General features: G+C 38.6%; 1 non-coding gene across 1 annotated transcript; it reads left to right on the top strand.

The window, feature by feature from the left end:
• Positions 1 to 779: 779 nt before the first annotated feature.
• On the top strand, positions 780 to 915 carry LOC120101127 (U4 spliceosomal RNA). Its single transcript, XR_005501527.2, has one exon. It is a non-coding gene; the product is annotated as a U4 spliceosomal RNA (small nuclear RNA).
• Positions 916 to 10,959: the final 10,044 nt, after the last annotated feature.

The raw sequence follows: 10,959 nt of genomic DNA, 5'->3' as shown, positions 1-10,959 counted from the left end.
TAGAAGTTATTTGTAGTTGTTTGAAATACCTGCCTCTGTGAATCATTTTACTCAGCAATTTTAGTGAATTCTAGTCCCAAATTTCATGTGTGTGTTTCTTTCTTTTGTATGTGTGTAGCTCACAATGAATCGACTAGATTTGTGCTGATTAATAGATAGTACACGTGATTCTATGTTAGAAACTGCAATCCCCAATCCCTCCCCTTCTGGTAATGCTTTCATTTGCAGTCATTTCCTGTGGTGAACTCCTTTAAACAATATTTTACCAGTACAAAGCATGCAGCACACCGAGCCTCTGACAAATGACCCTATTAGTCACACTGTCTATCTGCCTTTCGTAGCAACGAGGGGTGGACCCGTTCCAGAGATTGTATGATTTCCTGCTGCTCAAGAACAAGGATTGCCAGTCCAGGTTGAAACTTGCCTGTGATTCCAGTAGGATGACTCAGTGTTTTGATGGGAATCAAGACCCACAATTCCCTGCCAGTCTGAGATTATGAGATGGGAACGCCACACAAATTTTGTATTGATATTCAGATATCCACATGACTCTTCTTCTCTGTACTCATCTTCATGGTTTCTCTTACCTCATGTTTGTATATTTTCATGGAGTGTACATGCCTCTTAAACTGATGGTGCTCACACATCAAGATGTGAAGTGAGCACAGAAGGGATTCCGAAATGCTCATTTATGGATGATCTGGGCTTACTTAATGAAATCTCAATAATCCACTACACACAAAACAAAAACAACAAAACCCACAAAAAACCCAGAGCCTTGCTTTGCGCAGTGGCAGTATCGTAGCCAATGAGGTTTATCCGAGGCGCGATTATTGCTAATTGAAAAAACCCAGAGCCTCATGTCTCTTTCACTGCTGACTGTTAAAAATGTATGCCCCAGGTGTTGAGGTACTTTCCTCCAAGTTCCCTTTCTTGTTTCAGGTTGGAATTTAGGCTTCTGTCAGTGAGTTAATTACAGGCAAGACTGGACACATGAGCAATTCCACGGATTCCAGGGGCTGCTCTGCTGGTGTGTGTAGATTCCTTCCAGGAAGGGAGATGCTCCCAGTTGAGTTGCAGGTGAATTCTCACACAATCCCACTCAAATCACATTTACCGATGATCTAGTCGAATACCCTAGACAAAAGCATTTACCTATAGTATAGCTAACACGGGATGTGAGATTCGGGTTTGACTGGTGTAGTCTGTACATTTCCTTGAACTCAAAGTGTGCTTTCATTGTTAAGAAATGAAAACATAGATTACAATCTTAGCTTGTAACCTTTTTGCCTTTCCCCTCCTTGGAGGTAAGTATCCTTCGGAGTTGGCAAATCCTCTTGGAAATCTGTGATCTTTCACTATGGATTCACAAGCAACATACAAGGTTGTGTGCTTTTTACCACTAACAGAGCTGCGACAGTGCTGAGGGGAACCTCCTTTTCCTTTTGAACATGATGCTTTGGGGGTATTAACCCATGCAAATTCACTTCCCAGGCTTACTGTGTAGGACAAGCTTCAGTGCATCTCCTCTCTTATGATGCTTCTATAGTCTTGCTGCTAAAAGCATTGCCGCTAAGAAGGGTTGTCATGTTTGTGTTCTGAACATCTATACAGAATTTTTATGAAAGGCATTTTCTGATGATATACTTAATTAATAGCACATATACAGTTTAGTTTTCATAGATATTTCTAGATGGCTTCCCAAAGACTTTGTATCAATTTATACTCATGTCAATATTCAAGTTTCTTCTCTTTTACTCCATCTACTTACAAACACCTAGACATTACCCATCTTATCCTTTGTCCTCTTATGTAAAGAAAAGGTTAACTTTTTCCCTCTCCTTGTGTAAAATATCTGGTGAAAACATGTTACAGAAGTTTGAGGTGGTGGCTTAGTGCTAGAGCTTAGCATATGCCTAGCAAGTGTGAGGCCCTAGGCTCTGTATCTAGCACTGGAGAAGAATCAGTACTCATGGATCTGAAAGATACTCATCATGCTTTACCTTCTTTGCCAACTTAATTGGCTTTGGCATCACCTAGAAGGCCATCTTGGGCATGTTAGTAACATTGTTAACGGAGAGATTGGACCTAGGAGGAAAGTCCCAACTTTAAGAAGCACAACTCCATGGATTTTGGATTCTAGAAAGAAGAAATAAAAAAGATTAGAGGGAGTGAGACAAGCACCAGCTGACCACAGACGCAATGTGACCCTTTGCCTCACATCCCATCACCATGCCTTCCCCACAACCATAACACATTTTTCCTTAAACTGAGCCAAAATAGATCCTTACCTACTAAGTTGATTTTTGCCAGGAAGTTTGTCATAGCCTCTTCTTTTGTGCCCCATATCCTTAATTTTCTCTTGTGCTTTAGGGATTATTTGATGAGTCTGTGTGTATGGGCCTTGGTTTTGCTTGTTGGAAGAAGAAAGCTTCTTACTGAATGGTGGTTGAACTTTACTCGGCTTATGGTTTTCTACAAAGCTCTAGGGTTTGTGTTTCCACATTCCACCGTATGAATGAAACATAATCAATAAACATCCTTCTGCTGGAAGGGCTTAGGTTGCTGGTAATGTGTTGATTTCTGAACATTCCTGCCAGCATGACTTTCTGTAAGACATTCTCTTATCTCTTATTTAAGTTCTTTTAGAGTAACCAAATTTTCATTATACTGATCTTTAAAAATATTTCTAAGACTGTGCTACGAACCCTTGTTGACCTTGTGTTAACTTTACATCTATTAAGGAAATTGAAGAGCTGGTAAGTCTTAGCATTTGATGTCTTCACAAGTATGTTATGCTTGGCGGAGTTTAAGCACTTGGTTTACTTGTCACTTCTAGGATTTCAATCTAATAAGACTGAGTTGCACAGTATTTCCTTGTTAACATTTTATTAATAATTAAAGTTTTGTGTATATGTATGTATGTGAAATGTATGTGAATGTGTGTTGTGGTATGTGTGAGTGTGTGTGGGGGGAGTAAGAGGGAGAGAGAGAGGGAGAGAGAGAGAGAGAGAGAGAGAGAGAGAGAGAGAGAGATTGTGCAGGCACACACCTTCATGCTCCACATGTAGGAATCAGAGGGCTACTTGTGGGAGCTGATTCTCTCCCTCACCCCCACCCCCACCCCAACCCCAACCCCCACCCCCACCCCCGTCCCCACCCCCATCCCCACCCCCATCCCCACCCCCAGGTAGTCTCAGGGATCTCAGGTCATGAGGCTCAGAGCAAGCACCTTTCCTTGCTGCTCCATTTATCTGGCTCTCCTTGGCTTGGTTACATTAGTATGATGTTTCCTCTACTATCCATACTGTTTTATGCCACTTTTGATTAACATTAATATTGCTATTGGTTTACTTTTATTTTGTCCACTTTTCAAATAGGTAGAATTTACTAAACTTCTGTAATTTGTTTTTATTTTTGTTGAGCTTATTGTTTCTAAGTTTTTACACTGGAGACTTACTACTATTCTTTACTTCTTAGTTTTTCTTGTTTTCTAATGTGGTCATAACTAGTGCTTACAAATTTAGGTGTATTATTGTGACTAGTCCTTCATCTATAAGAATTTTTAAATCAATTGCCATGTATTTTGACCAGAGATTTAAACTGGGACTCTAAATTTCATAGTCCCTGTTTTCTAATGGAGACATAGCCAGAGAACATGATCACTATATTTCTTCCCTGAAATATTTTAATATTCATATTACGTGGCACTATATGTTCCGGTGGATTGCATGTTGCTTTGTCTGAGGCTTTGTTTCTCTTTTCTGTCTTAGAGTATGCTAGACAGGAAAAGACTGGGAAAAGAAGATGAGATCTTCTGCTGGTGTCTAGGTATTAAGTACAGTTACTTGTAATCAGAAGTTTGGGGTTGATGAGATAAGCCTGTGGATGGGCAACTGCTGGCTGGCAGATGCCCAGATCCTGCTTGTATGCAGATTGCCTCAGCATTCTTTTTGTCGGGCTCGATCTAGGAAGAGGATGGTGTACAAACAGAAATCCCACAGATCTTGCTCACCTATGGGGTAGAGTCTGTGGCTGGGGCCCTAGACCAGTCATCTCTGCTGAAGGTTGTGACTGAGGTAGGAAGTGCATCTTGCCTGTATGCGTTCCCTTCTCTGTACTTCAGGTAGGTCCATCCTGCTAGATTTCCACAAGCAACGCTGTTGTTTTCAGTCAATATTTATTAGTGATAAATGTGGACTAGAGGTTTATAACTAAAGCTGGTTTCTATAGGTTTTCTTTATACGACTAATCTGTGACTGGTCCTTTACTTGTCTTCAGTTAAGTCAGTTTTCTTCCATATTTACACATGTATCCTTAGATATTACAGACTTTATGGCTTTCTCTTATGTGCAAATCATTTATTTATTTACTGTATAGTATGCATTTGTATTTGTTTTAAATAAAATTGGATTTTCATTGTCTTTGTTCTTTACCATTTTCTACCTCTTGAAAGCTAAGATAAAAAAGCCTTTATGAAAGGGAGCATTTTATGATATATTACTTGGTGTAGTAGTCTACATGAGTTAAGAATTATATATCCTTGAAGTGTTTGTAGGGACCCCTGTTAAATTTCCCAGTCTTCATTTACTATGAGTTATGATGTTAAACTATAGCAAAGAAATTCACTCAATTCTTCCTATTATTCTGGTACATATTAGCAATGATAGGTTTCAAAATGACTTTAAATTTAACTTTCTAACAAGTTGTATGGAGTTCGTAGCAAATTAGAGCTTTCAAACCTCTATTTTGTTGTTAGTTTCTGTGTGTATTCTTCTCTTAAAATTTGTTATAGATTGTCTCCCTTTAGTTTTATTTACCCTGCTTCAAAACACAATAGGCTCGCTTCCAGAAGACTAGCTGCTGCTCTTCTGGTTTCTCATCATTGTATTTATATTTGTTTGGGGGGTTCACCTCATCCTTCATTCTCTCCGCTCTTTTCACTCTTTTTATTGCTCTTTTAAAGTTGTTTGTTGTTTCAAATAACCATTAGTTAAACCTTTTGAAACGCTTATCTGACAAAACAAGAATCGTATCAAGTCCAAAGTTTTCTCCTTATAGCACTTTTCCTTGAGAGATGAAATCAAACATTTATTCACCCAAGATACGAATGATGATGGTCCAAAGAAATGCCCTCCCTCAAATCTGTCTTAGTGAGCCTATGATTTTAGGGGGGATTACTTACAGGAGCAAAAATCATACACAGGAGTTTGATGGCTCAAAACCAGCTGTATCCAGGAACAGGCCATTCCAGCAAGGGGGTGACCGTGGACGCTCCACCCAAGGGGCTGTCTGCTCTACTGGAGAATTACCTCTTCTCAACAACTTTTAACTGCTTTCCTGACTTCAGGAGAGACCTGTGAACTTGTCACTTCTAAGTCTTGTAAATGTTGTTAGCTTCCTGAGTCTTATGAGTTTACTTCTTACCCCAGAAGGCAGTGTTGCAATTTATAGGAAATAGTTTTACACTACCCCATCTGTGTACAGATCAGACACAGTCATTGTGTTCATGTAGACATGTAATTTTTACCCTGCTTTTATTAGTTTATAAAATGCATTTATAATTTAGAAATTTGCCTATACTAATAAGTAGGAGATCTTTAACTTTTTAAATAAACTTCTATAACTTCATTGTACTTTTGACAGTATTTCCTTTGTTTTTGGATTATGATTAATGGTGTTTGCACTTTCTTCTACCTGTACTCTTGTATGGCATTTGTCTTGTCTGCATATATTTGGTTAAGCCACTTGTCAGAAAATTGTATGAATTGTACATATTTTCCATGTTTCCTATGTATCACCATTTAGGATCATGTAAAAAGACTCATAGTAATTCTGCATATCACACAAATGTATAATTCTTATTTGTATTTCCTCAAGCTTATTTCTCCACATCTTACACATCTTACTGCTGGTGTTAAAGGGACTGCCTTTAGTTCACCCAAATAAAGAGATTGCACAAGGAATGCATCCCTGTGTAAGTCTATCCTGCTTATGTCCTTTCCAGGTGAAAGTCTTGGAAATTGTAACACCACAGCCTATCAAGACTGGCAACAGTCTTTTGTGAGATGGGCCAGCAGGTGAGTAAACCTGAGTTCCTTTCCTTAGAGGTGGCATTTTAGACAACTCCCAACAGCAACTTTCTTGATCTGGGTTCTTTAGGAACAGATGATAAGGTGAGGAGTCATATGCAAAAGAGTTGCTAAGGAAACACTTCCAGGAACACTAAACCGGAGGGGAGGAGCCAGGAGGGAGTGGGCGGAAGCAGACTATATATATATATATATATATATATACACATATATACACATATATACATATACATACACATACACATATACATTACATATAATTTCAGTAGTGTGATCCTGTAGGGTGAACTTAACAAGATAAATGATGCCTTAGGTTTTACCTTTGCTCAGGAGTGTTAGGCTTTCACAATCTCAGATCAGGAAATCTTTGGCACTGCTCTTCTAGGGATGTCTGCTCCTAGGTATTTTGAAGGTTTACTCCCACAGGAATAGTTGCCTGTGGGAGTATAAGTTCATTCTCAGCAAGATCTAATATATGCCAAGGCAAAAGAGACCACAGAGGAGAAGGAGGAGGAGGAAGACAGGGAGGAGGAGGAGGAGAAGGAGGAGGGGGACGACGATGACGATGACGAAGGAGAAGAAGAGATGTGGATCAAGAACTTTATTACAAGCCATAATTGCTTTTCTCATTGGTTTAATGAATTTGAGGGAAATTTAAGGAATTGCGCAGAAGGCTTTCTGCATCCTCTTTCTCTGTAATTACACCATGTTTGTTTTTCAGCCTCTGAACCTGTGTTCCTCAAAGCATAAAGATGGTTATCTGGCCAAGACCTTTTCAGCCTTTACAGTTTTTGGACAAAGTTATCTGAATGTCATGTTTTATTTTATTATTTTTATTTTGTATTTAGACCCTGGATGCTGTTGTGCCTTATAATGAGTGAATTTAACCCATTTAGCTATACTGATATCTGACATTTATTTGGATACTTATTTTAGTTATTTTTTAAACTTGATTTTCTTTTTCCTAATTCCCCCCTTTTCAACTTTCTGATTATAATTTACAATTATTGAGGTTTTTTGTTTTGTTTTGTTTTTTTATGGCATAGGAATCATAGATTTCTTTGGTTGGTTTACTCTTTTTCTTTCTTCCCTCCTCCTTCTCTTCTCCAATCTCTCCCCATCTCTCCCTCTTTCCTACTTCCTCCCCTCTCCTCCCTCTCTTTTCCTCTCACACTCTTTTTCTTTTTTCCAATGGGCTTTTCTTTCCTTCCTCTCTTTTCCCTCTCTGTCATTATTTCTTTTTACTTCCTCTCTTTTGCCCCCTCCTTCCTTCCCTCCTTCCCTCCTTTCTTCTCTTCCTCTCTCCTTCACCCTGTCCCTATCTTTCTCCTTCCTTCCTCCTCATCTTCTATTCCTCTGTTCTCTTCCATTTTTCTTTTCATTTAGTGTTTTTATCTTCCTTTGTTAACACAAATAAGTAGCCGTAAAGTCTAAGGAATTAATATCTCATCTTTCTCCTCTCCTATTAAAGGATCTTAGAACCACTTTGATCATTCTTTAGCTTTTTGTTGCTTTGTCTTACTTTAGCTTGGTGTTATTTGCACCATGCTCTGCTCCCACGTTATCAGTTAGTAAGGACACTGTATTCTGAAAGCATTAAGAAATGAATGCTGTCCTTGCTTTTTATCCCCCTAAGTGTGTCTTCTTTTTCCTTGAAGACAACAGTGGGATTTTTGTTCCTCCACTTGTTTATTTCTAAACCCTTAAATAATATTCTGCTATAGTTGTAACTTTCCTTTCCGTATGTCACAGAGCTACCTTTTAGCATGACCAATCATGACTTAGCTCTTTCACTCGCCTGCCCTGCCCTAGAGTCCCACCTTTGCCTTTCACATTTAGACACATCCCAGTGTTGTTTGTAGTGCTGGGATTAATGATTATAAAATCTACTCAGTGAATTCTACTCCAAAGCAGACTAAGCACTTCAGGATGACACAGAACTGTGATCTCAGTTCCATATCAGGGAACACCCGATCTAATGAGGATCAGAGAAAGCTGGTGAATATTAATTTATTGTAACTGTTGAGGTGTGCGAACAATGTAAGTGTGTTAAATGATAGAATTTCAGGCAGAGGAAAGGATGGTTTTACTGAATCAAATCTGGAGCATGGCTTTCAGGGCAATAGACACAGAAGGATGGGTCTTAGCAGAAAACGGTAAATGGCACTGCTCAGTTCCTATGTGTGCTCTTAAGCCAGAAGCAAATAAACATTTCCACTGGGGTCCACTCCTCTCTTTAGCAATGGCCCTGTGCTGCTGTGAAGTGAAAAAAGTTTTAGAAGTAGATTAATAAGTGGCTATGAGGATATTTTAATCAAACCGTATTTGTAAAAATCCCTACTATGAGCCATTGCAATGGTGTCGTCTTGCTTCATTTTGGCTGCAGTCATGATGCTGCCAGACAAACAGCAAGAAAATGATACAAAGATAAGAGTGAGTTTTACCTTTTTAAAAGGTTGTAACACATGTTCACACACTTACATACATAAGTGAAGAGCACTGTACAGAGACCAAAAATGAGCATAAAGCCTGAATTATTCATCACTTGGCTACTTACAGGAAAGAATTGTTAGCTTCTGCACTATGGTGAGATGCACAAAATTGAGCATTTTTTTTTTTTTTTTACTTTTTAAAAGATCAAGAATACTCTTGTTTCAAACATAACACATAAACTATGGGTCTTGTCTATTTAATATTGAAGGCTCTAAATTTTCACCAAGCATATAATCTCTTTCTTATGGAAGTCATCTCATACAACTTTAATTTGAAACACATTTCCAAAACTGGTAACTGCATGTACCTAATGGCTATCGCATGGTACAACCTGCTTCTAGACGCTCTAAGGAGGAGCCTTCACATTCGATCCCATCCATGTGTGACTGATGTATATGTGTGGTACCACTCAGCATTCCTGTTAAGGAACCCCAGTAGCTGATAAGATCAGCAGAGGATCTTCAGGGTTCAGCCACTCTGACCTTCTTGGCAATGATGACATTGGTGTGATACTGACACTAAGTATCTCTATGGGGACATTTTCAACACTTCCAAAGCTGTGTCTGCCAGTTGTTTGATGATCCCCGTGTACAACTGTCACCAAATAAGAAAGGGTAACTCTAGTTCTAATTAGAAATACCTCAGCGCAGGTCTCACTCTGAGGAACTGCATTTGGAAAAATAATTATACGGCCATATTTATACACATGGGGCTGACACCTTCAGCAAAACATGTTAGCTAGCATGGCATATCACATGTGGGATTCTTTTAGGGAACTGAGACCTTTCCTTGAAGACAGTAAACATTAAGTAAGTGTTCACCAACAATCTCTAAAATGCTCAAGAAAGCAGGAGGAAGACAGCACGTGGATTTGCTTTGAATTTGTTTTTATGACATATACATACTTGAAGACCAACCAATTCTTAGATTATAAGGTTAACACTGGTGATTATAAAGGCATTAAAGGTAATTCAATATTTTCTTTGAAACCTGTAATTTTTTTCTAAATTTGTAGGTGGTTCAGAGATACACTAAGGTTTTTATTAGCTGTGTGCAGTTTTGAAGAAAGTTGGAGTCCTAGTCCCATACAGGATTGTACCACCTTCTTGGCTATTAGTATAATTTCAGATTTTTTTCTCCATAAATTCCTATTAAAATTGCCAAGGAGGAGAATGTTATTTAGAATGGGAAGAACATTTTTTTCTCCTTTAAAATATTTCCAACATCCTGTCTTAACAGTGCCCAAGTCTTACTGGTCCAAGCATTTATAATTTAGTCATCAAAGTCCATGACTGGGACAAGGTGCTGTTGCCTGGGGTCTTAGTGCTTTGCTTTAAACTTTTATATTTTTGGAATTATTGTTCCCCTTTGAAGAAACAAAAGCTTCCTGCTCTCTGCTTATGCTCATTAATCGGGAGAATTATGTGAACGGCAGTTCGCTCAAGAACAGGAGAAATGGGACAGAGAAGGGAGAGTCCCACTCAGGCTCATTAGTCAGGAGAATTATGTGAGTGGACATTTGAGCAAGAACAGGAGAGATGGCACTGGGGTGGGGGTTGGGGTGGGGGAGAGTCTTCCATTTTCCTTTTGAGGAATCTGTACAGGATTGAGTAAGGAACATTCTCTATTTATTACTTTTTGGAATATCTAACAGCTGAAAGAAATTATTAATTGGTAGATCCAAAGCCAATTATACATAATTTGGGTAGGTCATGTAAAAGGGACATCATGTGACCTCGGTTATTCGTGTGAAAGGCAATTATTTCATGGGCATTTTCTCAGATAAGGACCTAACAGAAAGGCTCTGACATTTTTCCATGATTCCTTTTCAAGTTTCCTGCTGCCATCATCCCCCCTATCCTTCATCCCCTCCCTTCACTCCTTTCCCCTCCCCCCTGCAGCCAACCTTGCTTCCGCAGAGATTTTCTGTTTGTTGTTTTTATTCTGAGATTCAAAAGCATATTTAATCATGGGTCTGAACATAGCTTCAGGATAATGATGGCCTGGGATTCTTCTCATTAAATTCAAACCACAGAGACCCAGAGCCAAGGCTGACAGTTGAGATGCTTTTTCTTTTGGTATTTGCCTTTTTGTTGTTGTTCTTTTGTTTTGTTTTTATAAGACACTTGGTTAGAAGCAAAAAGTTTCAAGTTTAAATGTTTAGTTTTTTTTTAAAGAATTTTTTCAATGTAAATATTGTAAACCCAGTTTGCAGTTTTAATGTACTTTTATATGCTTAAATTTTTTTTAACTGACAGACAAAAATGAAAGCTGCGTATGAATAGGGTGTAAGGTTTCAGTACATGTGTGCATTGTAGAATGCTAACTCACATTACAGACTTCCATCTCCTCAAGATTCATTATTTCCTTATGT

This window comes from Rattus norvegicus, chromosome 2, assembly GCF_036323735.1.
Source record: "Rattus norvegicus strain BN/NHsdMcwi chromosome 2, GRCr8, whole genome shotgun sequence".
NCBI lineage: Eukaryota > Metazoa > Chordata > Mammalia > Rodentia > Muridae > Rattus > Rattus norvegicus.
Note: the sequence above shows the minus strand (reverse complement) of the source record. Positions and strands in the feature narration are given on the sequence as shown.